The sequence below is a fragment of the Ornithodoros turicata genome, chromosome 1 (assembly GCF_037126465.1).
Source record: "Ornithodoros turicata isolate Travis chromosome 1, ASM3712646v1, whole genome shotgun sequence".
Lineage (NCBI taxonomy): Eukaryota > Metazoa > Arthropoda > Arachnida > Ixodida > Argasidae > Ornithodoros > Ornithodoros turicata.
Window position 1 is genome coordinate 11,996,614 of NC_088201.1, and position 16,132 is coordinate 12,012,745.

Below are 16,132 nucleotides of genomic sequence, written 5' to 3' on the forward strand. Positions count from 1 at the left end.
AACAATCAACGTATCTGGCAATCCCACTGTAACATGCACTGTAACTCAGCTGGTACACCTGTTCCTTCCCCCATGCCTGCTGCAAACAGTTCGTCCGGAGGAGAACACCGTGACGTCACCCAGCGTCGTCGTCTGCATCGAAACCTGCATTCTCTCTTGCATGTTGAAGTTTTGAAGGAAAGAAAAAAGGGCGTCCCATGTATAGTTGCCGTTTCCGCCGAGCAGCGAATCTCTTGCAACAACCGCTCATGCAACATGTTGAGTCGACCATCACGGCGTCGATTCCAACGGGATAGAAAGGAACGCGCTATGGAGAAAGGCTGTATCCTTCCAAAACACGAGCAGGTAAACTGAAGTATGGTTGGCTAGAAATACGGGTGTGCCAATCGGCAAGTTTTTCGGGTACCCAAAAATGAAGGATGCTCCAGGGACGCTGAAGTCCGCGATAGGGCCGCGCTCTGGCGGATTTTCCTAAGTCACGTGATGTTCCACTCCAGTTTGCTATGTTTGTTTTTTTGTTAGAGCGCTGGCGTGCGAATGTCAGTGCTTGGGATGCGATACGGACAAACAAGGACACGAGTCACTCGTTATCAGTTGTTTTGTTGAAGGTATCACCGCGGCTGGCCTTCACTGCCTTTTTATTTGTTTGCTTTTGAACTGAGGCAGCCCGACGAAAGAAGAAACTCTATACAGCAATCTATTCTATCAAGCATTAACACAGTACCATATGACGACAGTGGCATGTCTTGCGACTTATTACTTACGGCACGACGGACAGGTTTCATACGAAACGCCGCAAAACTGTGACAAAGATTCTCAGAAGGTGAAGATAGGCGAATCGACGATACTTTCGAGTCGCTCGTATAGTATCACAAACTGACGAACAAAATCTGTTGTGGCCCTTAGTACACTGCGAAACCACAACAGGAACCATTCTGCTGTCTACTGATCTCACTCTATGTTAGAAATGTTAGAAATATTTTCACCAGTGGAATATTATTCCTCGAGAACCCCTTCATTTTACGTCTGTCGAAGCAAGAAGTAGACGAGATAGCGTTTCTTTCTTTTTTTTTCTTGTTTATTTTCTTGTTCACCGAACTTGGGAATCAAAGCATGTACACGCCCAGGCGCTTTACTGATAAGGTGACGAACGAACATCCACAGCATGGCATGTGTTATCACATCGAGACGTTCAGGTGTGTGCCATTACCCAAGCAGCACAATGTACTGAAAGTCGAGTGCAATAGGGGTGGACGGGTAGGTGGAAGACCTTGAACAGACTGTTGAAACTAAAGAACATTGATAAGACACATACTGTCCACCCCTATTGCACCCGACTTTCAGTACATGGTGCTGCTTTGGTAGGCACACTCGTCTGCCGTTGTCACGTGACGACTTCGACGTACTGTCCCCTAATTGACAACCATAAATGCAAGCAGAAGGAACAGTTCCCGCTGAAGAAATTTTATTTATGTCTGCAACAAGCACAGTGGAGCAATGTAATTTGAATTACTGTTTACTGCTATCGTACCTGTAACAGAGTAACAAAACACTGTTTATTAACAGTCAGCTACGTGGGTAGCAGCGCGGCTCCTGAATCACAATGACCCCATTCGCGGCTTGCGGCATGCGACACTTCTCCGGTGTCGCCAGCTGTAGCGCCACTACGCTTCCTCCCTGTCAGGTGGAGCCGAAATTGAGGTGCGTCCGGCTGCTAGCTGGCTCTCAGAGGAAGGTGCAGAATTACGATGATCGGCAGCCGTTGTTGCGGGCTCAGCTTCATGTGTCCAGTCAAGTTCGGGTTGTCGTTTCTTAAGGGGGCACTAAAATGCAAAAACGACTTGCCCTCAAATAAAAGTTCGTGTTTCAATTGGTGCAATTCAAACAAAATTAGTTCACACAACGCTACCATTTAGAAGAAAAACGCAATGAAAACTGAACCGTCTTCGGCGGCAACGAATGGGATCCCCAGGAGGCAAAGACTGGCGGCATCCAATGGAGAAGCGCGCACATACCTATCGTGCGCGTGTGGATTTGGAATGGGTCCGATCGTAGAGTTCCGTATATGCGCGGCATGATGCGCACTGCTGTATTTTTTAATACAGATTCACTTAACTGTAGCCCACAACAGTTCTCGCGAATGTCCCACTGGCAACGTTTATCTTCATGTCCTTCGGACAGCAGCGACGTCAGTCCGCTTCGTAACGCACACTATTGGCGTATTCCACTGTGAGAGCAGATTTTGCCCCGCGTTGGGTGGGGTTTGAGTGCGTGCTCCTGGCGGTGTTACACGGGTTTGTTCCGTCAATGGAATGCTAACAATCGTTCGAGGTACGAAGCACGCGCTGCGCATAGCACGTGAGCCCGTGCCTTCCCAGGTTAGCTTTGGTCTCGTGGCTCAAAAACTATTGCTCTTTCGAGCAAGCGTTTTGCCCTTGCTCCGCCAATGAAACATTCAACGTCTGACACGATTCTGCCAATGGAACAGTTTTTGTCCCTTCCCGGGGCAAAAATATCGACCCAGCTCTGCCAATGGAATGCGCCATATGTTTTGTACCGGGACTGCTCCATGGCGTGGCACGCGCGTGCACGCGCAGAACGGACTAAAAACACCGATGCACGCGCTGAAGTGTCATTCACTGTATAGCGCCGAAGCAAGAAAGAGTCCGGTATAATTTTCCGGGTTGATCCGGTTGACTGTAGCTTCGTAACGGAATCAAAGTTTTGAATTATGATTACAAGTACGAAATCAACATAGTGTGTAACGTAATTTGAAGTAAACTTTTTGCATTTCAGTGCCCCTTTAAGGTCGTCAGCATGTACCTTAAGCTGTTTCATTTAAATAAGCCACAAAAGGGGCCGGTTAGTACATAACTGAAGCAACCTAGCGACGATGAGGCAAGGACAAAGACAGACAAAACACGGTGAACGTCGGACTATCAACTCTTTATTACAAATGGGCAGAAAAGGGACACAAACACTCGATCAACAGCGCCCCTCAGCACCCCGAAGATAACACATCCTATATCAGCCAAACGGTATCCCTTTGTCAATAACTTTTTTTTTTTTTTTTTTTTGCAACGCAACCATTCTCTGTCGTTAGCTCTGTCTTCCGTGTGAAATACGCTTGCGGTTCGGGGTCACGTTCACAATTCGGCCATCGTTCCATGATGTAGCGGTATATCCTTGAAAGAACCCAATCAGATGATGTGGCTTTTGCGATTTCAGACGCTTTCACAGGAACCTTGCCTATGGCGACAGAAAGTACGGCGAAGACACTGACGAGTGGATACCTCCAACGAAAAGGGTGTCCTGCGCCATTGCGGAGTCGAATTCTGGGTCAGGACCTGTCTGAAGACGAGACAGTCCGTCGGCATTTTCGAACTGAGTTGTGGGCTTGCACTGAATGTCAAAGCAATGACCAAGGAGTGGTAAAGCCTAACGCTGCATTCTGTTAGCTGCAGTCACCGGAATTTCCCGTTTTGTTTCAATTGCTGTCAATGGTTTATGGTCCGTATACAGAACAAACTTCCTACCATACAGATACCCGTGAAACTTCTTCACGCCAAAAATTATTGCCAGAGCTCCCTTTTCAATCTGTGCATAGTCTTTTTCTTTTCTTTTTTTTTTTTTTCTGTTGATGTCAATGTCTTTGAAGCGTGGGCGATAGGCTTACCCTTGCCATTAATATTGTGGCCAGATTACAGCACGAACGCCTACTGAGGACGCGTCTGCTGCGAGGTACAAGGTCTTACTCGGGTCGAAGTGTGCTAAGGAATCGATGGACGTGAGACGTCGCTTGATCTCCTCAAACGCACCAGCGCATGCAGGTGATCAATCCCAGTACACATCATTCCTCAAGAGCCTATTCAAAGGTGTGCAAGAGAAAGTGAGCCAGTCCTTTGTATTTTGGAGAAGGGCCCCTTGATAACGCGATCTGCCCCCGGGTGGGCCGTGTCTTTGAATGCGCGGCCCATAGAACGGGCGTCGGGGCAGTATCGCTTGCGCTGCTGTTCCGGGAAGATTTTTCTTAAAACTATACTGTACAAGACCAAGGAAAGCTCGAAGATCCACCACGTTCTTTGGCTCTGGCATGTTGACGACTGCCGACACTTTCTTCGGTGATGATCGTAAACCTTCTGCCAACACAACTTGTGCGAGATATTCTACCTCTGGCTTGAGGAAATCGCACTTCTGTTTCTTGAGACGGAAGCCATATTCACAGAGACGTCGCACAACTTCCTCCAGATGGATGAGATGTTCGGCCTCCTTCCTGTGACTATGATGTCGTCCAGGTAACACGCCACGCCGTCTATACCAGCGGTGACCTGTTCCATAGACCTCCGAAATATCGCAGGCGCTGAAGATATTCCAAAAGGCATTCTGTTGAACCGGAACAGACCTTTTTGGGTGTTCACCACAAGAACCCCTTTTGCCTCTTCCTCCAATTCCAACAGCAAATATGCTTTCGAGAGATCAACCTTGGTGAATTTCCTTCCGCCGTTCAACCTGGCAAATAGCTCCTCCGGGCGCGGTGGAGGGTACTGTACGACATCAAGCTCAGGATTTGCCGTAACGCTGAAGTCACCACACGTGCCGCCCCGTTCGGTTTGGGAACTACGGCGATTGGAGTAGCCCACTGAGATAGTTCTATGGGTGTCAGAACACAGTTCTTCGCTTCTCTCTCAAGGTTTTCAACCGTTTCACGAATAGCAAACAGAATGGGTCTTGCTTTGCAGAATTTTGGTCTTGCTACTGACTTAAACTGTAATTGAACCTTGACCTTGGAACAGCAGCCCGAAGCATCTTCAAAGAGATCTTCGTACTTCTGTAGAATAGATGTCAAATCCGGCTGCTGAGCTCCAATTCGTCCAACAAACATTGCGTTGAGGTTGGGCTTCAACTTGCGAATCCATTCTCTGCCAAGTAAACCGATGCCGTTGAAGTCTGCGAAGAGTGCTTCAAGTTCGTGGGATCGCCAGCAACATTGACCTTCACCAAACATTGACCCTTCAGCGGTATGCCGAGATCGGTAAGTACCTTCAGTTGCTGAACAGCTGAACCCAGTTTCAGCTTCCCAAGCTTAAGCCAGACATCATTTCCCAAGATCGTGTTGTAATTAAGAGCCCGTGTCGACGTGTAGCGACATCGGTATTCCGTTGATGATGCAGGTTAGGACTTCATCCTCATCTGCAATAGCCATAACGCTTGTGATTGTCTTCACACGTCGACGACCCTGGGACGAACGAGAAGACCGTGGCTTCTTCCCCATCCTGGCCTGGAGTCATACACCACAATGATTCAATCACTAACCCCATCTTCCGAGGAATACCTCTCTGCAACTGTAATGTGCGTTGAAGAGATATTAATCACTGAGATGTTGTGCCTGAAAAGCTGCTTGAAAAGCTTCACCGAATTGATATAGAAATGTTTCAGCCAACACAAGCCAAAGCGTCAGTGTGACGCTGCACAAGGACCCATCATTGAGGTACCAGACGTGACCTCTGCAGTTTCCTTGTTAATTTCCCTGTACTGGGCAGACTTGCCATTTCTGGAAGCGCTATCCGTGTATATACTGCTGCAGTGGAAAATTTCTCTTCTACCAGAGCATAAAAATGGCCTCGAAGGACTTGAGGGGGAACTTGGTCTCTTCGTTCCCGATGATTCGGAGGACTTACGAAGGTGGGCGGTACCAGTAGAGACAACGGGATTCCGGTGTTACGGCCTTAGCTACGAAGCCAGTGAAGCTCGGGCGTGTCCTCTCCTCTGCGCCACTCGATAAAAGTCACTTTCAGGGCGGTATCGGATTTTCCTGAAGAGCGGGTGACGGCGATGGTGACCACGCAAACGGAAGTAGTGCCGTGCTGTTTCGCGTTCACGAAGAACCTCAATCGGGAGCTCACCAGCTTCAGCGAGAACCTGCCGTGTTTCAGCCCTTGGAACTCCAAGGCAGTGACGAACACTTCAATCGGACAGGCTCCGAAGGGCATTTAGTGATGTTCAGGAGATTCTGTGGAGGACCGGAAGGCTGTAAAGCACAGTCGCCCGCACCAAAGCTGTGTGAACTGCAAGAAGGGAGAGCTGATCACAGCCCCATCCTGAGCCAGAAAGATGTTGAAGAGCTGGGAGCCATCGCTGCACTTTGGCTTAAAGGTGCTTAATGTGGCGAGTCCAGAGCAGATCTGAGTCGATGACCACGCCAACGAAGCGATGGAAACGTGCAAGCTCGAGCTTCTTGGCACCGACCCACAGACGGAAATTTATCATAGGCTTGCGTGTGACCGGGAGCTCGACGCAATTCTCGGGCGAAAAGTTCATCCCAAGCTGGGTGAGGTACGTGTGTACATTATTTAAAGCCAGCTGCAAGTGGCGGTGAATGGGTCGTGGTCTTCCTACTGTCCAAAGGGCAACGTCATCCGCATACACAGAGAACGCCACTTTCCGAGAAATTATCGATTTTAGGCCCGCCGTCACCACATTGAAGAGTGTCTGACTCAGGATGCTTCCTTGCGGAACTCCTTGACGAACATTATGCTTGAGACTTTGGCCTTGGAAGTCTTGTAGCCAACTGAAGAGTCGACCGGATACACCAAAAATGTGCAAGACGTGTAGCATACAAACCTGCAAGACAGTATCACATGCGCGCTTGATGTCCAGGAAAACCAATACCGCGATCCGTCGACGAATACGAGCATGTTGGACTGTAGAGACTAGGCCGACAACTGAATCCATGGAGTATAACATGTAGCATCAGTAACATCAATCGTAATAACTTATTGCACGGTTTTGTGAAGTCTTGTAGAGCGTCAACACTTACATTATAATAAGTGGCAAGTCGCTAGCTAGGTATTTCGCTACTATGCAGACACGAGTGACTTTCACACTGTACTACTATTAGGTGGCGATATATGCTATGACCACATAGACTCTAACCTGATCAAGTTGAGTCGCTATCGGGCGCAGAGATTTGTCACGTCCACAGGCGGGGCATTCACACCAAAGGTATACTGACGTGACATGTTCCCCTATACCAACGACTACATGCCAGTAGTCATTGAATCGTCAGCAAAATCACTACTTTAGGGATTGGGGTGTTGTAACGCAGTACAGAAAATGAGCTATGAGGGAATTCGGGGAAACGAGGGAATTCACAAGTCGATGATTCGTATATTCGGGGTTTGACTGTATGTCATTCACATTTGATGAACACGCCCCAGAGACACAACGCCGCTTTCGTGGTCACGAGCTTTTTGTAAATGCATCAGGACTCATGGCAAAAACAACCGACGCGTCAGGAACATAAAACGTGTCCTTTTCCATAACTTCCTCGTCTGACAGACGAGCACCTGGGTTTCCGGGACATGCTGAAACAACCAAGGAGTTATAGCTTCCGAGGAACAGCCTATATAGTATAGTGTGTCTTTTGCGACCTGACATGGGCGGATCCAGGGCATTGTCGATACCTTGACAAACAGCAATTCAACGCCGCTCCAGATGCTTCGATTCCCGTTATAAATGTAAGTCCCACTACCACATTCAACACACCATGCACTATCCAGACTATACAGTGCGGTGCATATTTATAGAAACAGCACTCAAAGTGACGGTGTCGTGTTCCACTTGCGGTTTCACATTTTCAGAGCTGTGTTATTTGATTCAGTATTGTTGAAAACCCCAAGAAAGTATTGTTATTATTGTTAAAACCCCAAGAGCACAAAGACGCTCACCGCAGGAGTCCCTAGTGTCCGCCATTTGCAAACAAGGCAAGGCGAGGTCAACATGGCGCCATCCAGGGTGGCTTCAAATATGGCTGCCGGTTTACCTCTCTATTACCCTCTATATCTCGTTGGGAACTTCCATGAAGATTTCTAGCCGAAGCATGCAGAACTCGATGTAGTTAACTCCGGTGAATCATCGCCGCTATCCTGTCGACTACACCATGTAGTCTGGGAAAAGTGAACGATTGGTGCACTGACACAAAGGAACATGTTGCTGACCTTGACAAGGTTGCAGCTTCACAACAGACAAAATAGGCCTTCGGCACTGCCACAAGAAAGTGACTGACTGAAGAAGAAACGCGTGACAAATGTGGACCGAACAAAATCCCAATTGAAAATTTGTTTCTGGGGTTACCCCAGAGCCTGAGGCCTTAAGGTATTATGGGACGTTTGGGGTAACCCTAGGTCCTGTGGAAATCCCAGGAACAAAGATCAGACAGCACAGTCGTACATTTCTAATGATGGGGTCCTGTGAGCAGTTCCTTGCCACGCCGTGAGCTTTGTCATTACCCGCAGAATATGTTGAGGTCACGCCTAGTAAGACCCCAGTGGTTGCTAGAGTACCCCGAGCAAGTCCTGAGTAAACCACAGAACATTTTAGGGTAACCACATTGTTTCTGATGCTATCGCAAGGACATCTTACGGTAACCCATGACGTATAGGGGTTATCCGAGAAACTTGGGGTAGCGCTATAGGGCGTCTTGTTGCAACCCTAGGCCGTCTTAGGGTCGTAGGGCATCTTGGGTATTACCTCAGCAGGACCTCAGAATTTCTGAACTCTTGGCGCCGAGAAGTTTGGGAGTCGCCCCCTTGTGTTCACTGAACGAACCATGTCGTGGGGATATTCCCAGGCAGTATTCGCACATTGCATTGGGTATCAAGGCATTGGACGTGTAAAAGGCTGTCCAGCGTTGACCTTTCCTAAAAATGCATAACGAAAACGACATATGCGTTCCAAGTAAGTCGCATTTTCATTCCGATATGACAGTTTTTGCTGCAAGTAACAGAAACGAAACCGAAACGAGGCACCACACCAAGAGGCAGCACAGACCGCCAATAGGGATGGAACGATCTTGCCTTGGAACCCGATTAATCTTCTGGTGATCCTGTCGACTGCGCCATATGTCAGGCATAGACGGGATGACGACGTGCCACTGGTCGCTGATGACCCGTGATGGTGAAAACGGTGACCCAGATGACGTACCTGTTTATCCAGACGAAGAATCAGCAGGCGAGTTCAAGAAAAGACAAAGGTTTATTATGGCTTTAGGGTGGTACAGGGCAGAAGTAAGAGTTCATGGTAGATGTTTAGTCGTCGACAATGCCCGATCAACTCCAGGTACTCCAGGGCTTGTGTGGCGCTGGCTGCATTTTACCCGTTGTCCCCGTTGCTGCCACGATGTTGATGATGACGGGTCTGCGGAGGTGATGGTGATGACGCTGTCACTCACACACAACACGTTACCTCATGCATGCCCTCAAATCCGAGGCGCTGCACGCTATACCCCTTCCCAAGAAGGATGAGGATGTCCCCAATATCTCAGACGCTAAAGTATATGTACAGCATAAAGCGCATTGCCGAGAAAAAAAACAGAACATTTCGCTCTTCGCGTCGCGCACATGGAAGTATCTTCAAAGTAACTTGGGAAATGAGTAGAAGTTATTGAAAAAGGTATATTAGAAACTAAGTACTGACCTTTGAAAGTGTTTGCAAGATACCAAGTTTCCCGCAGAAGTATTTAAGATATGTAACTATACCCACTCACAAGTCTGCTGTTCTCATAAAAATTACAGTGTCAGGTACCTACTATGTGCGACTGTCACACAGTGCCCACTGCACCCATGTACCGAAAGTCTTGCATATGCCCAGATGAATCTAGACGAAGACGTGATTAATTTTTTCTCGGCTGATGTAAACTTGTTGGAGTTACGATCAGCGCGCTAATGTGCATGATGCTCTAAAGTCCGATTACCTTTGTCCTTTTTAACACATATCTGAGAAATTTCGTGCCCGGGGAGTACATTCTGACCGAGTGACACATTAACAGAGTGCTGACCACATTTGAATGCCATTTGGCGTTCCGCCAGAAACGCGCTTCCTCCCTCGCCCTTAAACGTGAGAAGGAAAGATAGCTGCTATTTTTTCCCATCGCATTTAAGGGCAAGTGAGGAAGCACGTTTCAAATCTGCCGGTTTTTGGGAGGCCAGGTCGTAACACATTGGCTAATCACGAATGGCATGCATAATTGCTATCTACTGTATCCGTTAGGGGTGTGCGAATCCGATCATTTGAAGTCGAATCGAATATCGAATCGAATGGGGGGGAAATGCCGAATACACAAACGAATATTCGTGCAAATTTTACAATACGTGCCTTTTGTCGTAAAAGTTTGCAATTTGTAACCCGTGGCTTTAGTGTAATTTTTCTGCCATTAACTATCACAAGCGAGACATCTAAATCTCGCTGCCTGCTTCAATCTACTTGCCTCGCTACCTGCTTCAATCTGCAGGTCACTTGTGAAACAAAACAAAAAAGGAGTTCTGCCACGAACCTTTGCCATGCGTTTAGCTTGTTTGCTTTAGTGTGTATATCTCACCTTGGTATGTTGCATTGCTGAAATTTTGAACGTAAGTGATGTCTTTAAGGCACCCTTTTGCTCCTGGGCTGCAAGCATTATCGATGAGTCTTCAAGGCAGCCTTCCAGACATCAAATCAAAATTCCCCGCCGCCAACCCTAAAGTGAACGTGGGAGAGACGTCGCCCCTTCGTCAGGCGAAGTATACACTTGTAAGTCCGTCGAACACAAACGTCGGGGGGCGCCCGAACTTCGCAGAGACCAGAAAACACACGACCACTTCGTAGCTTTGAAAAGAGACGACTATTTTATTTACAAAAAGAAGGGAGAGGCAGAGGCACAAGAAACAGTGACCAGATGCGCCTCTCGGAAGACGTTGCTTTGGGTATCAGGTTACACTGACCCATTCGGGGACGTTTCAGTGAGGGGTGCAGGTGCAGCGCCCCATAAATAACATGAACTGGTTGACAAGCCCCCGTGGCTCACATGAACAGTCAAAAAAACACAGTTCGACTGGCATCGTCAACAACATTCTCCGTTACTTTGTTACACGTTGTGATATTCGCCACATTCGGCCATCCTTATAAAATTTCGTCCTCGAAATTTCCATCATAGCAAAAACGTAGAGTTATACATTGCTAAATGAAGACACATAAGACACATAACAGGCTATGCTCTTAAACACATGGTGGGTACATCAAACATTGAAGAGGTGACATGCTTTCATCGATTAACGTAGCATTTGAAATATAGCATCAAAAATAAAACACTTCAATGTCAATTGAACATACGTGGTAAAATGGAATATGTAACACGTTTACGTTTACTCGTAATCTGAGTCTTTGTCGTCATCATCATCTTCATTCCCTGAACGCGAACTCCATAGCTTGAGTTGGTCGGCATGCGCCGTAGTGCTATAACGGCGGCCTTTTTGTCCGCTCAGACGAGTGATGCGGTATGTGTCGTTAGGTAGCACTGCTTCGATAACCAAGGGACCACGATACTTTGGTTGGACCTTGGTTGGCTTTCCGCCGCTTACGGGTAGTCTTCGCACTGCGACTATATCGCCAATTTCGTATCTTGGGGCTTTTGATCTTCGTAAGTTGTAGTGTCGAGATTGCTTTTCTTGTTGCTGCTTTATTGTTGGTTTTGCTTCTTCGCGGATGGTTTGTATGCTTTTGCTTGATCCTTCGTCGACATCTAAGTCACGCAAACGACAGTCTTGGTGTCTTGCAGTGAAACCAAATAACAACTCGAATGGCGTCTTTTGAGTTGTCTTGCTTCGTGTTTGGTTCAGGTTCCGTTGCACTTCATCTAGGTGTTGGTCCCAGTCCTTTTGATCAGGTCGTTCAATCGACATTGCAATCCTTGGTATGAGTGTTCTGTGTATCCTCTCGACTTGTCCGTTTCCTTGAGGTCTTTGAGTCGACACCAGAACGTGCTGGATGCCTTTGCCTTGACAGAATGCTTCGAACTGGCCTGAGGTGAACGCAGTTCCCCTGTCAGTTACAATGCGCCTTGGGACGTCGTAGTCATTTATGTATCGTTCCAAGGCTTTTAACACGTTCGAAGTTGAAGTGTTTCGTGATGGGTAGAGTCGTACAAATTTCGTGAAATTGTCAACTATTACGAGGAGTTCTTGGTTCCGGCTTCTGCTTACAGGAAAAGGTCCTAAGTGGTCCAAATGAAGCACTTCAAAAGGCTGTGCGCCTGGAGGAATCGGATTCAGCTTACCAGGCTTCCTCCCGGTTTCACCTTTGTGGATTACACACTCCAAACAGTGTGAAATATGCCGCTCAACGTATTTCCTTAATCCTGGAAACCAATACCGCCTCTTAATTTTGTCAACGGTTTCTTCGAGATGGCTATGCCCCATGAGATCATGGTGTTTGATAACCATCGCTTTGCGGTTACTCTTTGGAATGACAAAAAGCCATTTCCTCGCGCCGTCGTTTTCTTCAACCTTGTAGAGCAGTCCATTCTTGAGTGTGAAACCTTTTACTGCCCCTTTTTCTCGCTTTGTCCTGTCTTCGGCTTTCTTTTCCAGAATTTTAATTACTCTGTTAACGTATTCGTCTGCATGCTGTATCGCAATAACATGTTCTTCCTCGGTGACAGAGTACCAGACGTCAAGTCTGTCTTCGAAGTTTTCGTTTTCTGGAACTGAAACTGGAGCTCGACTAAGCGCATCAACATGCTCCATTTTCTTTCCCTCTCGGTGGTGGATGGAGAAGTCAAATTCCTGGATGTAGTCCATCCACCGTGCTATCTGAGGTATCTTCGTCTTCGCGGCATTCATGTAGACTATGGCACGGCAGTCCGTGTATATCGTGAAGTGTATGTCTATCAAGTAGATGCGTAGCTTGTCTACTGCCCACATCACTGCCGTTAGTTCGAGTCGCGTCGAATGGTATCGTGTTTCGGCTTCGGTGGTTCTACGGCTGATGCAGAACACCAGATGCATGTTTCCATCATCACCTCTTTGCAGTAACATCCCTGCCAATCCATCCTTTGATGCGTCCGTGTGTAACTCAGTTTCGGCATTACGGTCATAGAGAGCCAAAACGGGAGCTTTTGTTAGCTCTTGCTTCAGTTGAGTGAAGGCTTCTTCTTGTTTCTCACTCCACACGAAGGGCTTTCCTTTCTTCGTCAGCTCCGTTAGAGGAGCGGCTTTGGTAGCATGATACGGAATAAATCGTCGAAAGTAACTAGTAAGGCCCAGAAATCTTCGAATTTCGTGAACATCTTTAGGTCGTGGAAACTCGGCGATTGCTTCGAGCTTAGCTTCACCTGGCTGTATTCCGAAACTTGTGATCTGAAATCCTAGGAAACTTACTTCGGGCATTAGAAATGCACACTTGCTTAATTTTAAAGTCAATCCTGCTTCTTGTAGAGCTTTCAATACGCTCTCAAGATTGCTTATGGCTTCTTCGAACGTTTTCCCGGGCACTAGGATGTCATCAAGATAACAGACAGCTATGTTGAACCGGAGCTGTCCTAGTACAGTGTTTATCAGCCGTTGGAATACACTAGGAGCGTTGCATAAACCAAACGGCATGTACAAGTACTCGTAGTGGCCATCTGGAGTTATGAATGCAGTTTTCTCAATTGATTCTTCTGCCATGGGAACCTGAAAGTAGCCACTCGCTAAATCGAGGGTTGTGAAAAACACGTTGCCGCTTAGGCGATCTAACTGGTCATCGATGATAGGGATGGGAAATCCTTCTTCGTTTGTTGGTTCAACCGTCGGTAATCGACAACCTTGCGATACCGTCCTGTTTTCTTTTTAACTAGAAGACATGGGCTGGCGTATGGCGATACAGAGTCTCTTACGATTCCTGCCTCCTTGAGGTCCCGAACAATGGTGCGCATGTGCTCCCTTTCATCGTGCGTTGCTCTGTACGGTCTGCTGTAGACTGGCTTCGTATCATCAATTTCTTCGATTTTCATTTCAGACATCTTTGTTTTTCCGAGTTCGTGGATGTCTAGTGCAAACCAATCTCGGTAAGATGTCAATAATGTGATCAGTTGGCTCTTCTGTTCTCGTGTTACTGCCGGTCCGCATTGTACTTCGTGTTCCATGGTGCATCGCGAACCTACGGCATCTTCGACTGTGAGCACTGGAGAAACATCATGGACTTGTTCTATCCCCTGTGCCGTGCTCTCGTCAACGTCGTTGAGCTCGCAAACGTGTGTCGAAACTGGGTCTACTTTCACCGCTCTACCGAATGAAAAGTTCTTCTTTATTGTTATTTCATCGGAGCTTCTGTTTACAATCGGAATTCGCGTCCTTCCATCTTGTAGCTCAAGTAGGCATCCGATGTCTTGCTCGTAGAAGTTAAGCATAACAGTTCCTGAATCATCGCTGTTTTCGGCCTTAACGTCTATCAACTGCACGGAGTTTGGCGGTACTTTAATAGGGCCTTCGTTCCTCAGAGTATATTTAATGTCACCATCGTCCAGTGTGAAATCCTTAAACGGGCCGTCCTTTCGACTGTCGATTAGTTTCATGCAGTTCTTCGCCTTAATCATAACAACATTGTCAAGGTCGAGCAGAGTTCGTCCCACGAGTACATCGTAACAAATCACATCATCGCTCACAACATAGGCTGGGACTTCAGCTGTGATGTCATCGATAGATATCTTAATGACAGTCCTTCCAACTGGCATAGTTTTCTTTTGCGCGAGTCCGTACAGCGCATCCTTCTCGGCGACATCGAAAATTGTCAGTCCACATTTCGCTGCTGCGGAAACTGTAATCATGCTTACGGCACTACCTTGATCAATAAATGATGTCACCAATATTTCGTCGTTGATGACGGCTTGTTTTACGTATTTGCTGGGTCCATTGTCGCCGACGCAGAGGGATTCTTTCGTCGCTTTCTCACTTCGCGACTTGCACTCTCGTTTTCCGTGACCATACTTGTTACATGTCGTGCAGTACTTTATCCTCTTCTCTTTGGGGCAGTCCTTAGCTATGTGATTAGCGTATTCGTTACAATTGAAACATTTTTGGTTGCCCTGCGAGTCCTTTGCTGGGGCCCACATTCCTCCTTTACGAGTCTGGATTGAATTTTCAGTTGCACTGATACCGACTTTTTTCTTGTTTTCGGGCGTTGATTTTTGAGTTCCTCTGCCAAACATATCATTTCTTTCTTTCTCCAATCGGACGTGACGCTTTAGATCATGCAGTAGCTGTTCTAATGAGCTGTGATGTTTAGGCATAAGCATTTGGTACGCTGACCTGTCGGCAATACCTAGAAGGATCATTTCCTTCGTTTCGTCGTCCTTTAGCTCACAGCGTTTACAGAGATGCATCTTATCCATAAAATAATCAAGCACTGATTCGCCCTTAACTTGAACTCTGTTGCGCATTTCTTCGTACTTAGTTACAGGATTAGTAACAGGCACAAACATATTCCTAAAATGGTACTCAAAATGTTCCCACGTATCACATTCCTTTGACTTACTGCGATACCATGTTGCTGCAGGTCCCTTTAACTTCGTCTGTACCACGGTTAGCCTCATAGGCTCAGTCCATTGGCACTGGATGGACAGCTGCTTAAATGTCTCTAGCCACTCTTCTGCTTGCTTCTCGTCACCGGCGCCGTCGAACACATGGACCTCCTTGGAGATATCCGGCATGATGCGTGCAGAAGGGGCTTGACCATCGGTCCTCTTCGATGAGATTAAGTCGTAGAACATCTTGTCACGAACTTCGTCACGTTCTTGCATATACTTGATAAGTTTTTCCAGCTCAGTCATCGTTTTTGCTGAAACGTCGTTGCCGTCGTGAGCTTCGATAATCGTTGACGAGCCGTCTTCGTCACTTAAACCAGATTGCTGCTGGTGTTCGTCGCTGGTCGTAACGTTATCTTCGGTGCTGTTAGTTTTCGATCCCTGAGGGCGTCTTCGTTGCAATCTCGGCATTGTCTACCTTCGGTGCTTACGGGCTAAAGTCCAGATGAGTCAAATTTGATGAAAATGTTCACCTGCTCATCAGTCCAGTCAGTCCTTATCCCACTTCTGATAAAAATGTAAGTCCGTCGAACACAAACGTCGGGGGGCGCCCGAACTTCGCAGAGACCAGAAAACACACGACCACTTCGTAGCTTTGAAAAGAGACGACTATTTTATTTACAAAAAGAAGGGAGAGGCAGAGGCACAAGAAACAGTCACCAGATGCGCCTCTCGGAAGACGTTGCTTTGGGTATCAGGTTACACTGACCCATTCGGGGACGTTCCAGCGAGGGGTGCAGGTGCAGCGCCCCATAAATA